Consider the following 25,005-nt stretch of genomic DNA (forward strand, 5'->3'; position numbering starts at 1 on the left):
TAAAATACCATCTCCTCAGCATGTTTCCTGAAATAAAGATTGTGTTCAACCAAAGTTTTCATGGAATCTTGGTTTGGGGCCTTGTTGTTTTTCTGTTCTTCTAAACCAGTCGCTGCAAGTAAGTCATATTCAAAATGTTAATTATTTGCAGAGAGATTAGAATCTCATGTTATAAAATAACTCTGATTGTGACCCACTATGGTCAAATCTGTACAAAGACTGAGGGCATTTGTCCTTAGAGTGTAAAATCACACTTTGTGCGACTAACAAAGACACTGCAGATGTTGAGAGACACTACACGTTCCTTATTTGCATGCCTGGGTGCCCTGCCCTTCAGTATTTATTTCTTCCAGTCACTGGTTCCACGAGACCAAGTCTATAGCCTCACGAGTGTGGACTTCACGGCTTTGCTACGGATCACTACGGTTGGATATGTGTCTATCTGCAATGTCCGAATGTTCAAGCATAAAGTGGTTTTCCTTTAGTAACCAGTGTTGCACATTTATAGAATTTAACATATACTGTATCCATAATCGGTTCATATTATTTTATTTTTTAAAAAAGGTTTTTTAAGGTTTATTTACTTTGAGAGAGTAAGCAAGCAGGGGAGGGGCAGAGAGAGAGAGAGGGAGTGAGAGAATCCCAAGCAGGCTCCACACTGTCAGTGCAGAGCCCAACGCAGGACTCAATCCCACAAACCATGAGATCATGGCCTGAGCCGAAATCAAGAGTCAGACGCTTAACCGACTGAGCCACCCAGGTGCCCCGTGTTCGTATTATTTTAAAAAGAGTATATCTAGAAGCTAATAACAATCTAAAACTGAGTGATGGGTAGCACCTTCATATGGAGAGGCCCCAGTCTCAGAAGCTGCTAATGCACCTGTTGGAGCAGGAACTGGTTGTAGGACCAAGGACTGTCGTGGCATCTGCCTTAGCAGCAAACAGAAGCAAACACTTGGCTGAATCATGCCAAAAGTTTAGGATGACCTAGAGCTCAGTTGGTCCAGGTGGGGAATGCCTTCCCTTACAAGGCGGATACACCTTCCAGGTTTGATGAGGCTCCATATTTTATGAAGGAATAAAGGGCAAGGCTCATGGGAAGACCATCCTGTGGTCTGTACTTAGGTTGGGATCCCCCTGAAGTAGACCCAGGGACAAGGAATCTAGTACAAGTAATTTACTGGGGTGGGGGGCCATCTCAGGAAGCCTGGGCACTTAGCAGAGTGGGGAAGGGAAACTGGGGACATCACTGGGCAGGCAAGTGCTGTGGCCAAGTGGGCGATCCATCCACTGGGGACTCTGGAGGCAGGTCTCAACAGAGAGGTGCTGGGCAGGGTGGGAACTGATTACCAAGTTCCTCGGGTTTAATGATAACTGTGATCTGCTAAAGCTTCAAACGCTGAAGTCGTTTGGTGCTCCATTCATCGACTATTGAGCAGAGTTATGATGGAGTTTGAACAAAAACACAACCCAAATTTAAAATAATTCATTTACAGGAGGGGCCTGGATGGCCCAGTCGGTTAAGAGCCAACTCTGGCTCCTGTCGTGATCTCAGGGTTCTCGTGCCCCATGAGAGGGCGCAGCGCGGGCTCCGTGGAACCGGATGTAGATTTTCCTCCAATGAGGCTGCACTTGCCCAGAAACCAAACTTGGAGTCAAGAGAAGAGGAGGAGGGTCACTTGGAACTTGAGATGCAAACTGCAGTAAAGACTGTGTTAAAGATCGTCTGTTCTCAGTCACGTGTGTGCTGTCTACACTTAATGTAGACTTCAGAGTTACAGGATCAGAAGCCAGATTTTTAGTGTGTCAAGGGGCAATAAGTTAGAGAAGCCAGAGGCATTATTGTATAATAATACAGTGTGGGCGGTGTGATAGGCACTTTTATTTTTGAAGCAGATTACATGGCAACTGTGATTTTCTCAAGGCACTTTCTCAACAAACTACCAGGTAACAAAATGGTACATCCTTGGCTGTTTGGCAAGCCTAAAATTAAAAACAAAGACAGTTCTTTTTTTTTTTTTTTTTTTAAATAAGATTATTCCCATTAACGTTGGGTCACATCTCACTGTGTGTATTTCCTGTCTCTAGATAATTGACATCACTAACTAGAATCAGGGGTCCCTCACTGCAGCACGCTGACATGTGACAGACACCCTTCTTGACCAACCTCAGTCAGGCTCCTTTGGTGCCTCTTTCCAATTAGGCCTCGACCTTGGGACTTCCAAGTCTGTCTTTGCCTTGACCAATTTGAACAAGAATCTGGCTAAGTCAGTTTATCAAGAATCCCCCAGCCCATCTCTGACCAAATTCCTCACCCCCACCACCTCCAGGTGGATGCCTGATCTCCCTGGCTCACCTGCAGCAAGGACACTGTCAAGGTGCTTCAGCCAGAAGTACCCCATCTCTGGGTACCCATCTCTGCGACTGTGAGATCATGATCTGAGCCGAATTCAAGAGTTGGATGCTTAAACAACTGAGACATCGGGGCGTCCCTTTCTTTCTCTTTCTTTTTCTTTCTTTCTTTCTTTCTTTCTTTCTTTCTTTCTTTCTTTATTCTTTCTTTCTTTCTTTCTTTCTCTCCTTCCTTCTTTCTTTCTTTCTTTCCTTCTTTCTCTCTTTCTCTCTCTCTTTCTTTCTTTCTTTCTTTCTTTCTTTCTTTCTTTCTTTCTTTTTCTTTCACCTCTTGGTAATTTTCTACCCACCAGTTCCTCCAACCTGCTCCTTGGCTATAAATCCCCACCGTCCCTATTGTATTTGGAATTGAACCCAGGTTTATATCAAAGTCTCTTTCCCCCTATTGCAATAGTTCCTGAATAAAATCTATCCTTAACCCTACTGTTAGGCTCCGGTTTTCTTTAACGCATCACAACGACACATTCATATTCTGAGTCTCTCCTTTTGCTAGAAGCCTTGCATCTTGCTACCCTGTGTCCACCTTTTCCAGCTCTAGCGGTAATATTACAAGGACTAAATCCATGCACAGGGCCCAGGAAGCTGAGTAGCAAAGGCATGTCTGCCGCAGACCGGGTTTTAACACAGCAACTTGGACAAAACCAGACCCTCAATTAGGGAACACAATGTACATGATTGCAGGTCCCCACTGGCCAGAACACAATTGTGACTGGCCCCTGGCATAGTGCAGAGGGAGAGAGGGATTGGGTGTGGAGCCTGGGAACACACAAAGGCTTTGTCTGAGCGCTGGCGGCTCAGTTGGTATCATAATCCTCTGTTTACCATCGAAAGTTGGGCTCTGTGTAGTCCAAGATCTACAAGACCAAAGTCAAAGTCTTGGAGGAGACAGCTTTGCTCTGAAAGCGAGGATTGAAGGGCAGACTAGAAACCATTGACTTTTGTTTCTCTCAGATGTAATCAATGAATTATTTGTCTTGTAATAATTAAATGGTCTTACAGTTATTTATAAAACTCCACCTCCCCCCCCCCCCCATATTCTACAGGAAAAAAATAGCATTCTTGTTAGGAATCTGAAAATCTCTCGCTTGTCTTTTATCCTTTTAATCAAAAAGCAACTTTTACAACACATATTTTGATACATAATTTGATAGGGAGAAGGGCTTATCTAACAGTGGATACGATTTTATGTACATTTCATACATTTCAGTTTTTAGGTGAAACATGGGGATGTCTTTATCTCACCGATGACTTTCCTAGAGTAATTTTCTCCTATAGATGAGTCACTCATTTTATACTCATTGTCAGTAATCCCTCTAACAAAATATTTGCCATACTCTCTAACTTATTGAACGCTTGACTCTCTATGTGCTGATATAAAATAGTATTATCTCTGAGTGCTAATAAGTTGGGGTTTGTTTTTAGAGTGATGACAATTTTATAGAATTAGGTAGTGGTGATGCCTCCACACCCTTGTGGATATACTAAAAATCTCCGAATTTTACATCACAGAATTGTGAATTCCGTGGTATGTAAATTATATCTCAATTAAACCGATTACTGCATTTGTTGCTTAAAAGTGACAGGTTAGGGGCGCCTGGCTGGCTCAGTTGGTGGAGCATGAAGCTCTTGATCTTGGGATTGCGGGTTCGAGCCCCACACTGGGTGTAGAGATTGCTTAAAAATAAAATAAAAAAAAATGTATTGTAGAAAAGTGCCAGGTTAACTCCCCATGCTTATTTTATTTCCTCTCTCTTCCAAAAAATTATTAAAATTATAGTAGTAAAAAGTATCCTTTTAAAAAGTAAAGAATTAAAAAAATATTTTATTCCAGAGGGGCAGTAGAGAATTTTTTAAAAGTTTTAGCCCCCCAAGAAAGGGAGACACCAAAAGGTGAGCGATTAGAACCCATTTTGGGGACATACAGACTTGGTGGAGGAAGTAACTGACCTGGCAGCGTGGAAGAGATTCCAATTTAAGTGCTTTCAAAGGGCGTCTGGGTGGTTCAGTTGGTTGGGCGTCCGACTCTTGATTTCAGCTCAGGTCCACAATCTCACGGTTCAGGGGATCGAGCCCCACATGGGACTGTATGCTGACAGCACGGAGCCTGCTTGGGATTCTCTCTCTCCCTCTCTCTCTGCCCCTCCCCCATTTGCATGCACAGGAGCACTCCCTCTCTCAAAATAAATAAATAAGCTTAATGTTTATTTATTTTTGAGAGAAAGAAAGACAGACAGCACACGAGTGGAGAAAGGGCAGAGAGAGAGAGAGGGAGACACAGAATCCGAAGCAGGCTCCAGGCTCTTATCTGTCAGCACAGAGCCCTATGTGGGGCTCGAACTCACGAACTGTGAGATCATGACTTAAGCCGGTCAGATGTTGAACCGACTGAGCCACCCAGGCTCCCCTAAAATAAATAAATATGCTTAAAAAATTTTAACTGCTTTCAGTGATGATGCCAGAAAAAACAGGACAAGTGTATGTGCTAGAATGCTGGGAGTGTCCACATGGGAAGTACTGGTCATGAAAGTCAACATCCTGAATGGATTTCCAGGTTCACTGCACCAACTTGCTCCGGTCACTGGAAGTTGATTATGGAGAAATTTCCAGACTCAGGATCTGTGGAGAGCAGAGGTGATGGGCAGGGCTTGGAAAGGGGACACATCCGCAGAGTCGTGCAGTCCCTAGCCTCTCCTGATCACAAAATCAGTAGCAAGATATTCAAATTCCCCTAACATCCCTACTCCTTCCAGGCTGGAGAACGCATTGCTCCTCCCTGAACAAACTGAATGACCCTAGGGGAAAATCTTCCAGCTACTTAGGTTTTCAAATCTGCCCACATAAAGGCCAGAGTGGCTTCCCATTGGACGACTCGTCAACAAGCCCTGTGCTGGTACTTGGAGCATCCAGTCACCCCCTGCATGCCTAAGGGACAGAAAGAGACAGTGAAGGTCAGCAGACAAAGGAGAGAGCTTTCAACAGGAAGAGGAGAGATGAAAACAAAAGAAGGATGAAGGAATCTGGAATAAGCTCGCTAATTCAATTTAAGGAACAAAGCCAACAAAGAAGCAAACAAAACAAAAGTAATGAACAAATCCCACATAGTATAGTTACTATCTTCCTGGGGCTTAGAGAAAAGACTATGTGCTTTGAAAAAGGGAACGTCAGCAAACAAGAAAGAATTGAAAAATCTGATCACCGAAAGAAAATATACAATGGTATACAATGAATAAAATAAGAAAACTTCATGAAAGGTGGAACCAAAAGTCAAAGAACTGTAAGCTAGGAAAGAGAGGAATGAGGAACAATTTGGAGGATCCATTTAGTTTTCTATCATTACTTTTTAAGAGCCAACCAATAAAAGTTTTCAGGCAGAAGAAAGAAAGTGGTCAGGGAGAATGAATAAAAACTACATAAAAATTAAAGAATAGAGTGTTACGAATTTCCAGGGGAAAATGACCTATCAAGTGGGGATGAGAAAACACTCACGTTGAAGGAATGGAGGGGTTTCAGGACAATTAGGGTGAAAATAAGACCTTGAACATTTCCAGACATTTGTTAAAAATCACAAAAGGAGGGGCGCCTGGGTGACTCAGTCAGTTAAGTCTTCGACTTCGGCTCAGGTCATGATCTCACAGTTCATGGGTTTGAGCCCCGCATCAGGCTCGCTGCCGACAGCTCAGAGCCCGGAGCCTGCTTCGGATTCTGGGTCTCCGTCCCTCTCTTCCCTTCCCCTGCTCGTACTCTCTCTCTCTCAAAAAAATAAATAAAATATTTTTTTAAAAAATCACAAAAAGAATGGGAATCTGAAAGGCCTAGAACTTCTCAACAATAAGTTGCTCTGTAGGAAAAAAACACAGAAAAACAATGCAGTCACAATTCTGAGGAACTCTAGTTTTCTGTTTTTTAATTTTAATTTTTTTTTTTTTTTTACTGCTTATTTATTTTTGAAAGAGAGCGAGAGACAGAGAAGGAGCAGGGAGGGGCAGAGAGAGAGGGAGACACAGAATCCAAAGCAGGCTCCGGGCTCTGAGCTGTCAGTGCTTGAACCCACAAACCATGAGATCATAACCTGAGCTGAAGTCAGACCTTTAATCAACTGGTGCTCCTTTAATTTAAAATTAAAAAGAATTTTTTTTTTTTGATTTTAGAGAGACAGAGTGAGAGCATGGGAGGGGCAGAGGGAGAGAGAGAGAGAAAATCTTAACCAGGCTCCAGGCTCAGTACAGAGCCTGATGCGGGGCTCAATCCCATGATTTTTGTATCATGACTGCCAAAATCAAGAGTCAGATATTCGAATGACTGACCCACCCAGGTGCCCCAGAACTCTAATTTTCAACACAGAATTCTATACCCAGACAAACAAGCAACCAAGTGTGAGAATAGAATAAAGCAGTTTTCAGGTATTCGAGCACTCGAAAAGATTCATTTTACATATGTGGTAAAACCTTGGATTGCGAGTAACTTGTTCTGTGAGTTTTCCACAAGATGAGCAAACATTTCTAATAATTTTAACTTGATAAATGAGCGATGTCTTGCAATACGAGTAGTAGGTGACACCGAATGTCACGTGATCACAACTGAGCCAATGGTCCCTGAAATTCACTTTGATATACAAGTGCTTTGGATTACAAGCATATTTCCAGAATGGATTTTGCTTGCAAACCATGGTTTTATTGTATATACATATATATCCTTTCTAAGGAAGATACTAGAGGTTGTGCTTCAGGAAAATGAGGGGGCAAAGCAAAAATGAGAATGACATGGGATCCAGGGCACTGGTGATCTATTACAGGAAAGCAATGAAAGGGAGTCCCCGCCCTGCACTGGCTTTGAGAGCATCCAGTCTAAAAACAGAACAATTAGAGAATAGACAATCACAGAAGACAATAGATGGAAATGATTATTTGATGGCTAGGAATGCTTGAGAAAATTATTGATTGATATTTGAGAGATCTGCTGGAATATTTGGAAAAAAATGGATGATACACAAATAAAAAACTAAGCAAATTAAAATAAATGAAAGCAAAAACAGGATAATTATTAACTCCCCCAAAAAATGAAGTTGTAAAGAGGAAGGAAATAATAGAGTTGATTATGAGTTCTGTAGGAAATAATATCTATCATCTATCTATCTATCTATCTATCTATTTATTTATTTTTAAATATTTATTTATTTTTGAGAGAGAGAGAGAGAGAGAGCACAAGCAGGGGAGGGGCAGAAAGAGGGAGACACAGAATCCAAAGCAGGCTCCAGGCTCCAAGTGGTCATCACAGAGCCTGACGGAGCTTAAACTCAAGAACCGTGAGATCACCACCTGAGCCGAAGTCAGACGCTTAACCCACTGAGCCACCCAGACACCCTCGTAGGAAATAATATTTATAGGAATAGATATACTGACTGACAAGACTACATTCAGTGGGTGAAGGAGAAGAGAGAGCAAAGAGTAGAGAGTAAGAAAATGAAACCCTCATTAAGAAGTCAAAAACCTACAATAAATAATAAGTATATAAATGGCTGTTTGTGGAATTATTTAGCAATGTGCAAATAAATCTAGAAAAAATAGCTAAAAAAAAAAGTTAAATGTGGCAATGTGGTTGCCTCTGGTAAGTGGGATTATGGAGCGGAGTGAGGTGGCGTATTGTTTTGATAAATATGAAAATTAATTAATATAGTACTTACGGGGACTGTGGCATATTAGTTTGCTAGGGCTGCTGTAACAAAGTACCACAAACCAGGTGGCATAAGTAACAAATGTATTGCCTCGCTGTCCTCAGGCTTGAAGTCTGAGGTCAAGGTGTCAGCAGGGTTGGTTTCTTCTGAGGCCTGTGAGAGAAGATCCGTTCCAGGTCCCTCTCTGTGACTTGTAGTTGACTATCTTCTCCCCATGTCTTCTCATGTTCTCCTCTATGCATGTCTCTGGTTCCAAATCACACACCAAAGGGTGTGTGGTTTGGAGCTGATGTTTGGTTTGGTTGGACCTGGCCTGTGGTTTGATGTGCCGTGGAGTTGGTATGGAGTGAGCCTTGGTGAGGGCTTTGACATGGAGTGTTGATTATGTGGGATGAAGAAGGTGGGGGACTGAAATATTCGAGTGTATGTGGAGATATAGTGTGGATGTGGGGTGTGCATATGTGTGGGTTTGTGTGTGTGTATAGTATGGCTGTAGCTCAGCTTAGCTTTTGTTTAGATTTTCCTTTGCCCTTTGTTTTTGTCTTTGTTTTTGTCTTTGTTTGGCCTTTGTTTTGTCTTTGTTTCACTCTTTGTTTAAACTTTCTTTGGCTTTTGTTTGGTCTTTCTTTAGCCTTTTGTTTAAACTTTGTGTGGCCTTTTTGTAGTCTTTGTGTGGCTTTTGTTTTTAAGTGGATCTTGGCTGAGAACCCATCAAAAATACCTTGTGTAATGAAAAACCCGGATATATAATCTCTCCCTATATATTCTGCATGCATTGAGGTAGCCTCAACCCCCCCAGGGACCCGATCCAGTGGAGCCTCTTTCATACAACTGCTACTCGAAGGTAAGGGAATTCCATAGGTTTTCATCTTCAGGTTGTACTTCATCTTCAAGTGGCAAGTGCACATTTTGGTATGGGCCATTTCATTATATTCCAGGGGCAGTTTGGCGTAATAGCAGTCAAGATCGGGAGAACATAAGATGGTGGAGAAAGCAAGAGCAGAGGACACCAAGGTTATTCTAATGTGAGCAGAGGGCCCTCCTGGAAGGGGAATTGTCTGAGCCTGGGGAAGAGGTTCCAAACCCTAACTCAGATTCTTTCAGGTTTAAAGACTGATGTTCCGGGAACTAGATTAATGGAGCCATTAGCTTCTTTTTCTATGTATGCGTTTATTATTTGTCACGATTTGAAAATGAGTTGTTTTCTTCTTATCTAGGAAAAAGTCTTCCTTCATGCAGCTGGTTTACGTATGGGGGATACTTATGGAACAAGAAAGCCCAAATCTTGTTAGAATTTTGCTCCCTGTAGACTAACAACCTTAAATGGAAAGATGCTAAAGCTCAATCTTGTGCAGAATCTCTTAGAAACCAGAGTTTTCCAGTGTGTGGGGGGTAGAACAAGGAAAGAAAAGATTATGTGTCATGGGAATAAAACAATTAACTTGGCTAAAGTACTAGGTGAAAAATAGGGAAAATCATTTTTACTGCTTTGTGAAATCAAACAGGAAGAAAAAAACAGATCACTGTTATATGTATAGCTATGTTTATTTGGATTAGCGGGAGAATGCCTTCGTGAGTGGATTTTAAAAATTGTTTCGGGGGCGCCTGGGTGGCTCAGTTGGTAGAGCGTGCAACTCTTGATCTTGGAGTTGTGAGTTCGAGCCCCAGGTTGAGTGTTGAGTCTGCTTTAAGAAATTGTTTCAGATTTGCAGAAAAACTGCAAAGCGTACAAAAATTCCAGATGTACTCAGATCACCCAAATGTTGACATTTTACCACATTTTCTTTGTCAGTCTCTCTCCTTTTTCTCTATATACACTATGTGTATTTTTTTCTAAGCCATTTGAGATGAATTTCCAGACACGATCAAAACTGAAAACCAACATTGAGAAAATACTGTTATCTAATCCACAGACACGTAGATTTTGTCAATTGTCCCAGGTTTCGGTTCCAGATCATGCATCACTTTACTTGCCATGTGTCTATAGTGTCCTTTAGTCTGGAAGAGCACCTGAGACAGTCATTCTTGTTCATGACCTTGAGAAATTTAGAAATTTAAAGAGTATAGAGAAATTTAAAGAGTATAGGCCTTTTCTTTGGTTAAATGTCCCTCAGTATAGGTTTGATCTGATGTCTTCACATGATTGGGTCCAGATTAGGCCGTTTTGTAAGGAATATGCTTGCATTTCAGACTGTATGTCTCCAAATTTATCCTTGAATCTGACTGTACAGACTTCTAACTCGGGGTCTGGGTTTGCTAATGGCAACTAGAATTTTAAATGAGTTCTTAGGGGAGCCTAGGCGGCTCAGTCGGTTAAGTGTCTGACTTTGGCTCAGGTCATGATCTCACAGTTCGTGAGTTCAAGCCTCACTTTGGGCTCTGTGCTGACAGCTCATAGTCTCGAACCTGCTTCGGATTCTGTGTCTCCCTCTCTCTCAGCCCCTCCCCTGCTCACCTCTGTCTTTCTCTCTCTCAAAAATAAGTAAACATTAAAAAAAATTTAAAGGAGTACCTAAAATCTTACAAGAAAACACACACACACAAAATCTAAAATCTACAGCTTTTACAGATAATTCTCAAGTATTCACCAAAAGGGTGTAAGTGCTGCCCTTTTGTTAAAAATAACAATTGCAACAATATGTACATGAACTTGGTAGGTATATAGTGAAGTTTTTAACGTACATTCTTTGCATGTGCTAGGTTCATGTCTGCTGCTTTATGAGTGTTCATTTCGTGAATGTGATCGTTCCTTTCTAAGCATCCACTGAAAACATACAGTTCACAAAGAGTGGTCTTGGATAGCCACTCCAGGCCTGCTGGTGACCTTTAGCACATTGGCAGTGTGCTAGAAAAGAAAGAAATTTCATTTTATTTGTGAGAAAACTTCTGTTTGGAGGTGACTGACAGTTTTATCATTCTGAAGGTGGAGACTAACTTCTTAACAGACTTCCTCTCTTTTGGGAAAGTTATTTAAATAGATTCTTAAGATTTCCAAATAGAAAGCATCCATTTTTTTCCCTCTAGAGAAAATGCTGAAGTCATCATAACATAAATGTAAAGCAGTTGTTAACTTCTTATGTGATCTTTGTAGTCAAGTAAATGTATTATGGCTTTAACAGGACTGTTCCCTGGATAAGGTATATAGATATTTTCTTTCCTAATATGGAATTAGATTAGAAATTTAGAGTTCTGGGGGCGCCTGGGCGGCTCAGTCGGTTGAGCATCCGACTTCGGCTCAGGTCATGATCTCGCAGTCCGTGGGTTCGAGCCCCGCGTCGGGCTCTGTGCTGACAGCTCAGAGCCTGGAGCCTGTTTCAGATTCTGTGTCTCCCTCTTTCTCTGACCCTCCCCTGTTCATGCTCTCTCTCTCTCTGTCTCAAAAATAAATAAACGTTAAAATAATTTTTTTTTAAATAAAAAATTAAAAAAAAAGAAATTTAGAGTTCTGGACATACAACTATTTACTATGGAGGAACTCAGCTTTTGGGAAAATGTAGCATTAGCTGTTTTGATTGTCTTATCTGGAAGTCACCCTGGAGTTTGAAGAAATGATTTTTACTTAGAGGATTATGTGTTCCCATAATGAGCCATCCTGGGTTGAAAAATGAGGTCCTCCTTCTCTCACTTAGCCAAAAGAATTGGGGGCCAGTACATGGAAGCCTTGGAAGGCCAGAAGAGTCTTGTGGATGGGAATTGAGTTTCTTTCCACAACCTACAAGTCTGCTGGGCTGGGCTGGGACCCTAGGATTAGGTTCCATTGTGTAGGCTCCAAAAGTGACCTCTTTTTGGCTGTGCAGGCCTCTCTGATTTCTGTAACCCTGTTACCCCTAATGTACAGGTAAAAACTTGGAGGTATTAGCTGTGCTCTGGGTGAGTAAAAGACCAGTCTGTTTAAAAGTGTACTCAGGATTTTGTTTTTATTTAGGCTTGAGGAGGGCAGCAGATCAGAAGATGCTTGCCATTGATAAGATTGTTACTCACAGTTACCAAAAGGAGGGCATATGCCTGACCACGCAGGGCCACGCGAGGAAGCACCAGGGTGATCAGAAGCCAGAGGGAATGAGGGGAAAATATGGGCAAGAGCTTTACTGTGTGTTTTGGAGGGAGGACTGGGTCAGGCAGTGTAAACAGGCTAGGTAAATTCAGGATGCGCTAGTTTGAATAATTTCAGTGGGTTCTGGGAAGGCCTGTTGAGAAGGGCTCTTCTGATTTGTCTGGTTCCTGGCCTTGGGGTGTTTAGGACAGGAATGCTGGCTTAATCTGCGGGACCTTGATAAAGAGGGTAATTGACAAGGGTAGGCTCTCGATTGGTTGGTTTGTGTATGAAAGACATACTCATAGAGAAGTCCTGTGCTGTCCCCAGGTATTCTAATGGTGATTTTCTATTTCCTTCATTGCTTCTACATGCACTCATTTGAAATATTCTTTAAGGGAGAGTATCTCTTCGTTTGTTTTTATTTTTTAGATCACACATTTAGATGTAAAATCATCTAATATTGGTCGTCCTCTGTCTGACTCACTTCACTCAGCATAATACCCTCTAGGTCCATCCATGTTGTCACAAATGACAAGATCTTATTCTTTTTTATAGCTGAGTTATATTCCATTGCATGGATATGCACGTACCACATCCTTATTCATTCATCTATCAAGGGACGCTGGGGTTACTTCCATATGTTGGCTATTATAAGTAATGCTGCAATAAGTGTGGGGTGCATATACCTTTTCAAATTAGTGTTTTCATTTTCTTTGGGCAAATAACCCCTAGTGGAATTACTGGGTCGTATGGTACTTCTATTTTTAACTTTTTGAGGAACCTCCGTACTGTTTTCCATGGTGGTTGCACCAATTTGGAGTCCCAAAACAGTGCAGGAAGGTTCCCTTTTCTCCACACGCTCACCAACACCTGTTCTTGTCTTTTTGATACTCGCCATTCTGACAGGTGTGAGGTGGTATCTCATTGCAATTTTGATTTGCATTTCCCTGGTGAGTAGAGATGTTGAGCATCTTTTCATGCGTCTTGTTGGCCACCTGTATGTTTTCTTTGGGAAAATGCTTATTCAGGTCCTCTACCTATTTTTAAATTGGATTATTCCTCTTTTTGGGGGGGGGGGGTTGAGTTGCATAAGTTCTCTTTGTATTTAAGATATTAACCCCTCATGGGTGTTGACCAAATAAGAATTCACTGAAAATTTAAGAGGCACGTATCCGAGCAAGTAGAATTGTAATAAGGGAAACACAGATTCAGATAGAAACCTGAATTATGTTCAGAGAAAGACTAAGAGGGGACAGGGCTATAAAGGCAAAAGGTTACAAGTGCAGTTCTCAGTCAGGTCTGTTATGCAAAACAGGGATTGGAGCGAGGTGAACTGGGATTGGTTGGGTTAATATGCAAATGAAGGATTGAGACGTGTCAGATCTCACTGGCTCCTTTGGAAGTTGAAGAATGGTGAAGATTCTGGTGTCTTGGTGAGGAAGGAGTCCAGCCCTAGGGCTTGTAGCTGGTGAAGAGCTCACAGTTCCTTCAGGAGAACGTGCATAAATTCCTTCTCCCTTATGGCCTCCTGGCCCTATTTTATTTCATTTTAAAGGTTTGTATTTTTAAGTAATGTCTACAGCCAACTTGGGGTTCAAATTTATAACCCCAAGATCAATAGTTGAACGCTCTACCGACTGAGCTAGGTAGGTACCTGCATCCCTGCCCTATTTTTTTTTTTTTTAAGAGATCCTTTATCTTGGCTCGCTTGCTGTATCTTGAAATCTCATTTTCATTAGGTATGTTATTTGCAAATATCTTCTCCCTTTCGATATGTTGGCTTTTCACTTGTTGATGGTTTCCTGCCCTGTGCAAAAGCTTTTTATTTTAGTGTAGTCTCAATAGTTTATTTTTGCAATGTACTTTAAAATTTTTTTTAATGTTTATTTATTTTTAAGAGAGAGAGAGAGAGGGAGTGCAAGCATGGGAGGGACTGAGAGAGAGAGACACAGAATCCGAAGCAGGCTCCCGGCTCCCAGCCATCAGCACAGAGTCCAACTCGGGGCTTGAACTCATGAGCCAAGGCGCCCCTTTGCAATGTACTTTTTAAAACTTAATTTAAATTGGGGCGCCTGGGTGGCTCAGTCGGTTCAGCATCCGACTTCAGCTCAGGTATGATCTCACGGTTTGTGAGTTCGATCCCTGCGTGGGGCTGTCCGGGCTCTGTGCTGACAGCTCAGAGCCTGGAGCCTGCTTTGGATTCTGTGTCTCCTTCTGTCTCTGCCCATCCCCTACTTGTTCTCTGTCTCTCAAAAATAAATAAATAAATGTAAAAATAAAAAGTTTTTTTTAACTTAATTTAAATTTAAAAGGAACATGATCATCTGATTTGACGGAGCAATCTTACAATAATTTTTACAGTTAGTGACACAGAATTGTCAATTGCATCATTATTACAATGATTAGCTGTCAACTAAGACAAATTATCAACCAAGACAACTGTGATATTGTGATTTACAAGAAATATACATTTGGTCATTCAAATGGCCAAAATAAATTTTTGTTGTGTATTTGGTTTTTATCTACGGTTTCTGACTCCCAGCTCCTAAAACGTTTGGAATTTCCTAGGATAAGGGCAATAAAGGTGTCTTTTGTTATGTTAATGAGGTGAGTTGGGAAAGCCCTTAAGTACCCTAAGGACGGGCCTGGTTGCCATGAGAACCAACCAGGTGATTAGAGGAATGGAACTCTCAGTCCTACTCCCTGACCTTGGGGAGAGAGCTGCTAAAGGGAGTTGACCAATGGCCAGTGACTTAGTCAACCATGACTGTATAACGGAAACCTCTCTAAAACCCCAAAGGCTTGGAGAGCTTCCCAGTTGGTGAATGCTTGGAGACGTGGGGCAGCAAAGTGCCTGGAGAGGGCAGGGAAGCTCCACCCCTTTCCCCCCAAACCTTGTCCTCTGTATCTCTTCACTTGGCTGTTGAAATGTAATAACTGTTTCCCTGGGTTCTGTGAGTCACTCTAGCAAATTAATGGAACTTACCAAAGAGGTTGTTAAAACCTCCAAGCTGTAGCCACTTTGTAGAAGCACAGGTAACATCCTGGGGTTTGCCACGGGTCTGGAGTCTGAAATGGGGGGGTGAGAGACAGTCTTGTGGAACAGAACTCTTAACCTGTGGAATCTGATGCTGTTTCCGAGTAGCGTCAGAACTGACTTGAATTCCCCGACACCCTGCCGATGTCCAAGAATTGCTTGGTGTTGTGTGCGTGGTGGGAGGACACCCCTCTCCCCACAACATTGGGATTGGGTCCAGGAACCTTAAAAGAACAACTAATGAGAATTACAGGTTTCTTTTGCAGGTTATTTTTTGGAACTATAAGACCCCTTTGTTCAAACGACACTTCCAGGATTTGATATATATTAAGAAAGAAGGGCACAGATGGTTATGGATGGTCACAAATCTCCATATTGCATGGGAAAACAAAACTGATATTCTGAAATTCTCAATTTAATGCCGTATCAAATTGGATTCCTTCACTGAGTTTTCAACGTCTCTCCTCAGGAGCTGTACTGGAGGAGGACAGTCTAACTCTCTTCCTGAGACGCTTAATTGCTATGGCTTGCATTTTTAAAGCCAGACTCCGACATTTCATGTATTTGAGGAATTTCATTCATTAGTGTTATAAGCAAAACACCAGATTTGTCGTAAAGCTCCAGATTTACTAGGAGAAGTGACTGAAGAGTTTTTCCTTAATGACAGTGAATTAACTGGACATATAGCACTTTTCCTCTATAACGATAAGAGGGTCTTTAAAAAGTTTGCTTGCCATTTTGTAATGCTGTCCTCTCCCTAGCCCCCAACTGACAGTTCACATCTAAATTGAACATCATAATCCTTCTTAGGGCGGTGAGAGTGAAGCTCTGTGTATAGCACATTTGGATTCATGACAATTTCAATAACCAAAACACCAAATTAACCAGAATGCATTCTATTGCTTCACTTTCAGGGGAAAAAAGGAGCAAATGATACCAAGACGAGCTCATAACAGAGATCTAATCGCCAGACGTGTACGGATGAAAACACAGGTACAAAATGAATTTCTTACACTCTTTTGGGTCTGCATCTAAATTCTTGTATAATGATTCCTGGTATTCAAAACGTCAAAGCAGAATCAGCAAAAGACTGAGCAATCAAACTTTCCATAAGAGTTGAACGCTTAAAAAAAAAAAGAAACTATTGCAGGTGTTTCACGGTATCCTGGATTTGGGGACATACAAATATGAAAAAAAAAAAAAAAAGAACAAAAACACTTCTCTACAGCAAAGGGACCATGACCCTGGCCACCATTTGTCCACTTTTGGCAAACTCATGTCCTATGCATGGGGGAGGAGCCATTCTGTGAAAAAGAGACTTCCTTCCCCTGTCTTTACACCCTACTCGGGGGATTCCTTCTATTTCTTTGTCTTAACTGAACCGGGACAGTCCTCCGATAACAAGGCTTCATCTGTCAGCCGGTCAAATGGGGGACATGTACGCTCCAAGTGGTTCCAGAGTTGAGTGAGCCGGTGTCCTCCTCATTGCCACTTTCAGACCACTACTCCTTCACTCCCTAGCTGGTCTTCCCCACCTGGAAGCTTGTGCTCCCTTCCCTGTGCCCGTCTTCACTTGGCCTCCAGTCACGCCTCCTCCACCGATGTTTCTGTGGTCAGCTTCCCCATCCCTCTCTGCTCCGACTCCATCCATCAGCCCACATGACTTCAATGTTCCTGTGAATGAACTACTCACTCCTCCAGTCAGTTACCCAGTCTGCCTCATCTGTCCATCGCATGCTATGGCACTCAACAATACTCGAAACGACTCCATTTCCAAATCAAATGATGCCAACATCCAGCATTTTATTTACAGCCTTCCTTTCTTTCAACCTGCTCTGTTACGTTCCCCATGACCACTGTTCTTCGGCCAGGTGCTTTGAGTTGACTTTCCCTTCCGTCTCCCTGTCCCTCTATTTATCTATTCCTCAGTTGCCCCTTTCTATCTATTTTCTTCCTATTACTGGTAGATTCTGGAATCCATCATGTCAATGATTTTCCTGCAAATTCTCTGGCAACTCCCGTCCTTAGATGAACCATGTGTCTTTGCCCTGTCTGTGCCCTGGCTACTGAGAACAACTGGGGAAAAACACAGTGAGGCAGAAGGCTACCTCTATCACTACACATGAACAGTCTGTGACCCCACCCAGGCCATCTAAACTACCTGGCAGCCTGACCTTCAAATGTCTACAGAATCTCATTTATTTATTTAAAGAGGGGGAGAGAGAGAGAATCCCATGCAGGATCCATGCTCAGCGTCTAGCCCACGGCGGGGCTCGAACCCACCACCCTGGGATCGTGACCTGAGCCGAAGTCAAGAGTCGGACGTTCAACCAACTGAGCCACCCAGGTGCCCCTACAAAATCTCTTTTAAACGCATGTTATTCTTCTCAAATCTCCAACCGTCTCATTCTCAGCTCCTTTTGCCTCCCATTTCACTGGAAAAATGGAACCCATTCGGTGGGAACTTCATACAGCCACCTGCTTTCCCTCTTGCCTCCTGGGTGTGTGCTCTGCACTCCCGTCTCCTTGGGGTTTCCTCAAGGACACTAATTACTTTCTCTCTTGTTTGATTTCAGTCTCTTCCTCTCTTAGTCCCTTCCCATCAGCACTCATGCTGCTCTTATCTGTCTCATTATAACAACAACAAAACCCCGCCCCCCACAAATCAACAAATAGACCAGTCACCCCTCCGCTTGCCCAACGTCTGGAAACTACATCTTCCTCTCCCTACCACTGCTCTCCTGCCCTTCATTCTCAGATCTCTGGCCTGAGTTGCCTACAGTGTCTCTCCATGCCTTCAGCCCCGATTCTCTCCACAAATCCTCTAATCTACCTTCTGTCTCAACCACGCCATGGAAACAGTTCTTGTCAAAGTCACCAGTTACCTCTGTATCACTTAATTCAATGCGCTTTTTCTGGTCCTCTTACTACACCACCTCTCAGAATCATTCCACCAAGGTGTCCACTCACTCTTTGGAAACCCTCCTTCCCTTTCGCTCCCACAATACCACACAACCCAGTTTACCTCCCCCACCCCCAGTGCTTCTCTTTACCCTCTGCCGATCACCTCTCCTCTGCCTGCCTGGAAACACGGGCGGGCCCCCAGGCACACCCCACCCTCTCCTCACTCCACAGTCTGATGCCAGGGCAATCCCGTCCCAGGGCTTCACTTGTTCCCTATACTCCCACAACTTAAATTCCATCTTCTTTGAAATGCTCACTTGACATCTCAGCCTAGATGCCCTTCAAACACCCCAACTCAAGTGCACCTAAAACTCAACTCGTGAGTCAGCCTCTTCCCCTAAAACTTCTCTTCTGGTAGATGCTTCTGCTGCTCAGCCGGTTCCTTGAACTACACACCTTGGACTCATCCTTGACTCCCCTTCCTGCTTCTTTGGCTAGACGAGTGATTTCAATGTAATAAGTAAATATAAAGATGGAAGGAAATAAATTGCAAAATGGAACAAAGCTAAGTGGCAGCCTACCCGCGTAGCTGCTGTTGGGTGACTCACACTGTGTCCTTGGACACAAAATTTAGGTAAAGGGCAGTCAACAGCCCGGTGCTTATTTCAGCTTCTTTCTGGCTGGTTCTTTTCTCTGTCTCCCTGAAACTGATGCCCTTGGAGAACCCGAGGCAGCTTCACAGCTCTCACCTTCCCCGAGTGGTCAGTGGAACAATAAACCAGCTGATCAGGTAATCCAGGTTCTTCCTTTTACCCCCTTGCTGTGACCACGGGCCAAATTAACATTCAGGTTTCTCTATAAGATAATGCAAATCTGGAAGATGGGTTCTCTGTACAGGGAAAAGGTGGGCAAAGACCACATTATGAGGAGTCTTGTGTGACATATTAACTAAGAAGCAAGGCGTTTGCCTTGCAACTGGGGAAAGACTCTGTTGAGTAGGGAGGGAAATGGATACATGAGGAGACAAACTCATGCCTTTGGTTCTTTCTCCTGGACCCTCCTGCCTACGGCGGGGGGCGGGGGCCCCCCCCGGTTATAGAAAATTGTGGACTTATTGATCTATATAAAATTCTAGTGTAAAGTTCACATGCCCATAAGTTAAAACAATGTGTTGCATACTTTCTAGAAGAAAGAATGTCATGTTATTAAAATTACATTCAGAAAACTACTGTACTTCTTACACGTTTCTGTGGCTCCGCTATAATAAGCAAGGTTTCTACCCCCAAAACATTTGCTAAATATATTATCTATGTGCTAAGGATATCAAACTTGGGTCACACTTGTTCCTTCTCCTAGAACAGCTGGAGTCAGGTAGCGTTTGTTGTCAGAAAGGGCTCTGCACAAGCGTACGAGATAGTGGTGTGTGAGTAGGGTGGTCCTGGGGCCACTGTCCTTTGTCCTTGTCCCCTGGCACAGAGCAAAGCAACGCAGGCTTTGCTCTGTCTCCCCAGATGGGTTGTCAACCCCAAGATAATCGAGGCACTTCTATGCTGTTATTTTTATAGCGTCAGCCGTTCCCCAAGTCAGTGTCGGAGTTTGGCAAGATGATGCTCTCTGTGGAAAAGCACCCTGAATCAAAATAAATATTTAGATGAAATTTTCCATTACCGGGAACCGGTTTCCCAGTTCAAGAATCCACGCTCAACATTCCTTCTACCGATTTGTAGACATCTTGGTTGCCAAGGAGATAGACACATGGATAAATGAGGTCAAACGGATAAAGGCCTCCTTAGAGACAGCACGCAGTGGTTACAACCCAAGTTTACTTTCTGCATGTATTTTTGCTGCTGCGAACTAAGCCACTTGGAAGCCATTGCCTTTTAGCGCGCAAATCGACACTCAGAGGAAAGCATTACCCTCGGCCTGAGACAATGAGCAAGGCTTTAGGAACCGTTAAAGGTCCGTGAGGAAGGTGCTAAGCGTGGAATGGCTAAGCACTGCGGTGATAACTGTTTTCCAGAGCGGAGGAGCTTTGGAAGGCTGTGGTAGCCGAACGAAGCCCTGGTCTGCAGTGAGGCCTCTGGCCCCCGCCCGGGTTTTATTCCAGAAACATCTCTTCCGCAAAGCGCCCCCGTGCATTCCTCCCTGGTGCACCTTGAATTCCAGCCCAGACCTTGTTCCCCGATTTCCCATCCCTGTGCGCTTCTGGGAGTCCCTTATCACTCCTTTTTTTGGAGGGAGGTCAATTGGAATGGGCATCTATTACGTTTCCTCGCTGTCATTTTCTGGAGTCCTCCAGCCCCACGTGTGTATAGAATTAGTGGCTTGTAAAGTGTCCTCTTTTTCCTGTTTTGTGCCTGTTTTCATATTAAAAAAAAATTTATTGTCTGTTTTTTTTTTTTTTTTTTTTCCTTTAACATTCTGATTATGAAAACGCTGCCCTTTCATTGTGTTCCTGTATTTTTCTTCTGTCATGGCACAGGTCTTTTGCCTTGTAACTTCATGCCATCTTTTGTTCTATGACATCGTTGTGTTTATGATTTCTCTTCTTTCCATTCACGTCCGCTGTGTTAGAAGCCACGGAGTGTCAAGGTTAGGAACACGGACTAGCTTACCTTGGTTGGGATCCTGGGGATCCAGTTGCTAGTTCTGTGTCCTGGGGTTGGTTTTCTGACTTCTCTGTATCTTTGCTACCGCGAGGGCTACCGTGAGGGGGTGAGGATTCTGTGAGTTACACACATAAAGCCTTTGAACAGTGCCTGGCTGGTATCTCCTAACATGTGTTCGCGATTATTATTCTCGTTGGGGTTATTGGTCTGCTTTCGTTTCGTCTCCCTTTTTCCATTTTCCGGTAAAAATAAAAATGCCCCCTTGGTCATGAACCATGTTACTCTACCTACGTGGGTCTGTTTCTAAGCTCTCTGTTCTGTCCCCTTGATCTGTTGGTTCTATTTCCACGGCAACGCTCTCTTGTCTTAATTAGTATAGCTTATGATAAGTGTCTCCATCTTGTAGAACAAGGCCCAGTGCTTATTCAAAATTGTCTTGGCTCATCTCAGCCTTTATAGGTCCGTAAGAAGTATGAAATCGTCTTGTCAATGACATGAAAATTTGATATTTATTAGCACATATTTAGCCTGCTTATACTGTTTCTTCTGCAGCCCTCAAAAAAAGATTTGCAAGTTTTTTCATAAAGTTCTTGCATTTCTTTGATCAGATATCCTTCTACTTGTAGGTGTCCTGTGGTGTTGTGTCCGGCTTGAATGGATTCTTTCATTTTACATTTCTGATTCAATCTTCTTCATCTTTAGAAATGGTTCTGATTTTGGAATATTGATCTTGTGTCCAGAAATCTTGTTGAACTTTCTTTTCAGTTCTAACAGTTTGTAGAGTTTCACGGTGTTTTGTTTGACTGGTTAGGATTTCAAGCACGGTGTGGATAGTGGTAGTGAGAGCATCCTTCCTGGGGTATCTGATTCAGATGAAGATGTTTCTAAGATTTCACCCACAGTAAGCCGTTATTTATAGATATTTTGGTAGCTAGCTTTTAATAACATTAAGAACCTCCCCTTCCCTTCCTTCTTTGTTAAGAGTTTTTTTGTTATGACTGGATATTGAATTTTAGTGAATGCTCTCTTAGTGTTTGTTACTTAGTGTTCATTTCCCCCCTTATTCTGTCAATATGGTAAATCAGACGTATAGCCTTTCCAAATCTAAAACATTTCGAGATTTGCATCTTTGGTTTGCGCTATGAAACATGTTACCTATCAGATCAGCAAAAATCTGAGGGTGCAATAACCTACTTTTATTGCTGAGGTGATGGGAAAATGGGCTCCATCGTGCATTGTTTATAGAATAGTAATTCGTACAAATCCCATGGGGAGCAAGTTCGAAAAAAATCCATCAAAGTCTTTAGAATTACAAATGCGTAGTCTTCCCTGAGTCAGTGATCCCACTGTTAGCGGTTCACCCCTCAGGTATTTGCACACGTGGGAAATGAAGGGTGTATCGCTTTCTTCACTACAGCACCATTTGCAATAATAACAGATGGGAAACAACCAGACTGTTCACTTGTAGGAAACTAGTTAGGCTCTGATCCTTAACAATTTCGAGGCATCTGCCAATCCTTCTAGTCTGTTGTGTGTCATCGTCACCCCTAGATCCTCATAAGCATCTCCGATTTAACATGTTTCGGGCACAGTAGGCGCTCAGTTGATATGTTGAATAAATGAGTGTTCACAACGGTACCCTTACCCCACTCCCCCACGGCTTTCCTCACCTCAGTAAATGGTGCCACTGGGCATTCGCTCAAGTCATAGGCATGGCAAGGATGACTGCCAACGAACCCCACATCCGACCCATCCTCAAGTCCTATTGGTTTTGCCTCCAAGATCCACCTCTGCTCCCCTGCCCCGGCTGAAGTCCCTGTCCTCTGTCATTGGTCTCCTTGCTTCCGCTCCCCCTTGCCTCCAGTCTACATTGCAGGAAGCCCGAGGGATCTTCACGGAACATAAACAGGAAGACTTACCTCTTCTAGTCAAGATCTTTCAATGCCTTCCATTCTTCCTATTCTTTATCTCACCTTCAAGGCCCTTGATGGCCTCCCCGCGCCTCTCCCTGAAGCCTCGCAATGCTCCAGCCATCTCCTTTCTCTGTTTTCTCCAGCACATCAAGTCTCGGGACCTCTGTCTGGAGCTCTGTCCTCCTCTGGCTCCCACTTATCCTTCAGATCTCAGACAGATGATCTCTCCTTCAGGAGCCCCGCCTTAGCCCCTGAGTCTAAAGTGGCCTCGCTGCTGTATTGTCTTTTAGTATCCCACTCCTTTCCTTCAGAGCCCTCATTACGCTGCAGTCATACATGTGTTATCTTGTTCATGAGATGGGCTGGCCAGTCTCCATCCCTGTCCCCTGCACTCTATGGGCACCCAGACCTTCTCTGTCTTGTTCGCCTCAGCACTTCAGCATTCAGTAAATGTTCGAATGGATGGCTGAGGGGTGGTGTTGTGTTTGGCCACATTTACTTCGGGTCTTTTGCTGTGTATAATTTTTACATGTGGCAGCCTGATGTCACCTGGCCCCCTCTGTCATTGGAGTCCACTGTGGTCACAAACTGTTCTAAAAGCCCCTCCCTCCTACACGTCAGAGGGAGCTCGCCAGCTTGAAGATTTGCCCAAGATTGCTTGAGGTCTCCAGAGGACCAGTATCTCATCTCTTCAAGACAGGGTCTACGGGGTGGTTGGCTGGCTCATTTGGAAAAGCATGTGACTCTTGATCATGGGGTTGTGAGTTCAAGCCCCACGTTGGCTGTAGAGTTTACTAAAAAATAAAATCTTAAAAAATAAATAAAGGCAGTGTCTGAGTGTGCAGCCACCTTGCTGAGGGCCCCCTGGCTCTTGTCCCAGCCCCTACTGAGGCTGCTAGCTTTGGAGGTGTCCGGGGGTACTTGAGAGACTATCATATAGATCATCAGCTGGTTTTAGTTGGGCTGGCTGGGTGCCCCGAGTCAATGCCATGCAATAAATAATCTAGCTTCCTGTGGCCTTCACTGTATATTTTGGACATGTTTTCTATGTCAGTACAATCTCTTTCACCTTGTGAAAGGGCTGCCTAATATTCAGTCAATCTTCAAATGGCCAATGAATAATTCCATGATTAATCAATTATAAAATATTAATAATTCAACAAAAATCAAAGTGTGACTGATTCCACTGTATTTGCACAAAAACGCTAGGAAATCCCCTTGCCTCCCTTCTCTTTCTAATAAGCTAGCCTGATTAAAAAAAAAAAAAAAAAAAAGCCAGCCTGATTTTAAGAAATGTGTAGAATAATGAATGCTGTCCTTTTTCTGTTCTTACAACTTCTTGAAAGACCTTCCCCTGTTTCTGGGGGAATATGCAGGAATGAAGCTGGGGGTTTTCCTACCATTGTCCCCAGAGAATGTCCCTCCCAGTAAGTAAAAGCCCATTTACAATTTTTTCCCCTCCATATTCTTACATTATTACTGAAAATGTATTTTATGTCTGTCTCCTCTCAAGGAATGAAAGGTTAAAAGAGTTTATTGCTCTCAAGGGCTTTGCTTTTCAGAGTAAATGTTAAATTGTAAAGTGGAGGTAAGTTTAACAGAAATTCATTCAAGATTTATAAATATTTTAAGCACTTGAAGTTAATTCTCCATGCTCCAAGATAATTTAGTATTTTATTTTATTTTATTTTATTTGTTTTTAAGATTTTATTTTTAACTAATCTCTACACCCAATGTGGGGCTCAAACTCACAACCCTGAAGAGTCACGATACTCCACTGACTGAGCCAGCCAGGTGCCCCTAAATTTAGTATTTTATTTTATTTTTATTATTTTTTTAAGTTTTTATTTTTACTTATTTTTGAGAGAGAGAAAGAGAGAGAGAGAGACTGTGTGAGCCAGGGAAGGACAGAGAGAGAGAGAGAGAGAGAGGGGAAGAGAGATATCCAAGTAGTCAGTGCAGAATGTGATGTAGAGCTCAAACCCATGAACCGTGAGATCATGACCTGAGCCGAAGTCGGACGTTTAATGGACTGAGTCACCCAGGTGCCCCTAGTATTTTAAATAGCAGACATTTCAGGGGCGCCTGGGTGGCTCAGTCGTTTCAGCGTCTGACTGGTCATGATCTCATGGTTTGTGGATTCGGGCCTCATGTCGGGCTCTGTGCTGACAGCTCAGAGCCTGGAGCCTGCTTCAGATTCTCTCTCTCTCTCTCTCTCTCTGCTCCTCCCTCATTCATGCTCTCTCAAAAATGAAAAAAAGTTAAACAAAATTAAGAAAAAAATACCAGACATTTCATCTTGTTCTCGAAACTAGTCTATGAGAATTACAATTGCTGGTACTTTCCATCTCTTCCTTACCGATTTCCTAATCGCTTGAAGGCAGAGAGGGTGGCGGGGGGGGGGGGGGGGGGGGGGGGGGGGG

General features: G+C 43.0%; 1 protein-coding gene and 1 long non-coding RNA gene across 5 annotated transcripts in view; one reads left to right on the forward strand and one right to left on the reverse strand.

The window, feature by feature from the left end:
* Nucleotides 1–21,313, reverse strand: LOC121033489 (uncharacterized). Its single transcript, XR_005791937.1, has 3 exons — nucleotides 20,676–21,313; nucleotides 15,106–15,188; nucleotides 1–112 (listed from the first exon to the last, which is right to left on the reverse strand). It is a non-coding gene; the product is annotated as an uncharacterized LOC121033489 (long non-coding RNA).
* MOBP (myelin associated oligodendrocyte basic protein) overlaps nucleotides 8,797–25,005 on the forward strand; it is a 49,172-nt gene continuing 32,963 nt past the window's right edge. For 3 of the 4 annotated variants that reach the window (XM_040479862.1, XM_040479859.1, XM_040479861.1), the window contains exons 1-2: nucleotides 8,797–8,927; nucleotides 16,071–16,149. The gene's annotated coding sequence lies outside the window, so the exon portion shown is untranslated. Of the gene's footprint in view, nucleotides 8,928–9,021; nucleotides 9,109–16,070; nucleotides 16,150–25,005 lie in introns of all 4 variants that reach the window. The other variant, XM_040479860.1, reaches the window with a different exon arrangement.

The sequence above is a fragment of the Herpailurus yagouaroundi genome, unplaced genomic scaffold (assembly GCF_014898765.1).
Source record: "Herpailurus yagouaroundi ecotype Mexico unplaced genomic scaffold, PumYag 159, whole genome shotgun sequence".
In the NCBI taxonomy this organism is placed as follows: domain Eukaryota; kingdom Metazoa; phylum Chordata; class Mammalia; order Carnivora; family Felidae; genus Herpailurus; species Herpailurus yagouaroundi.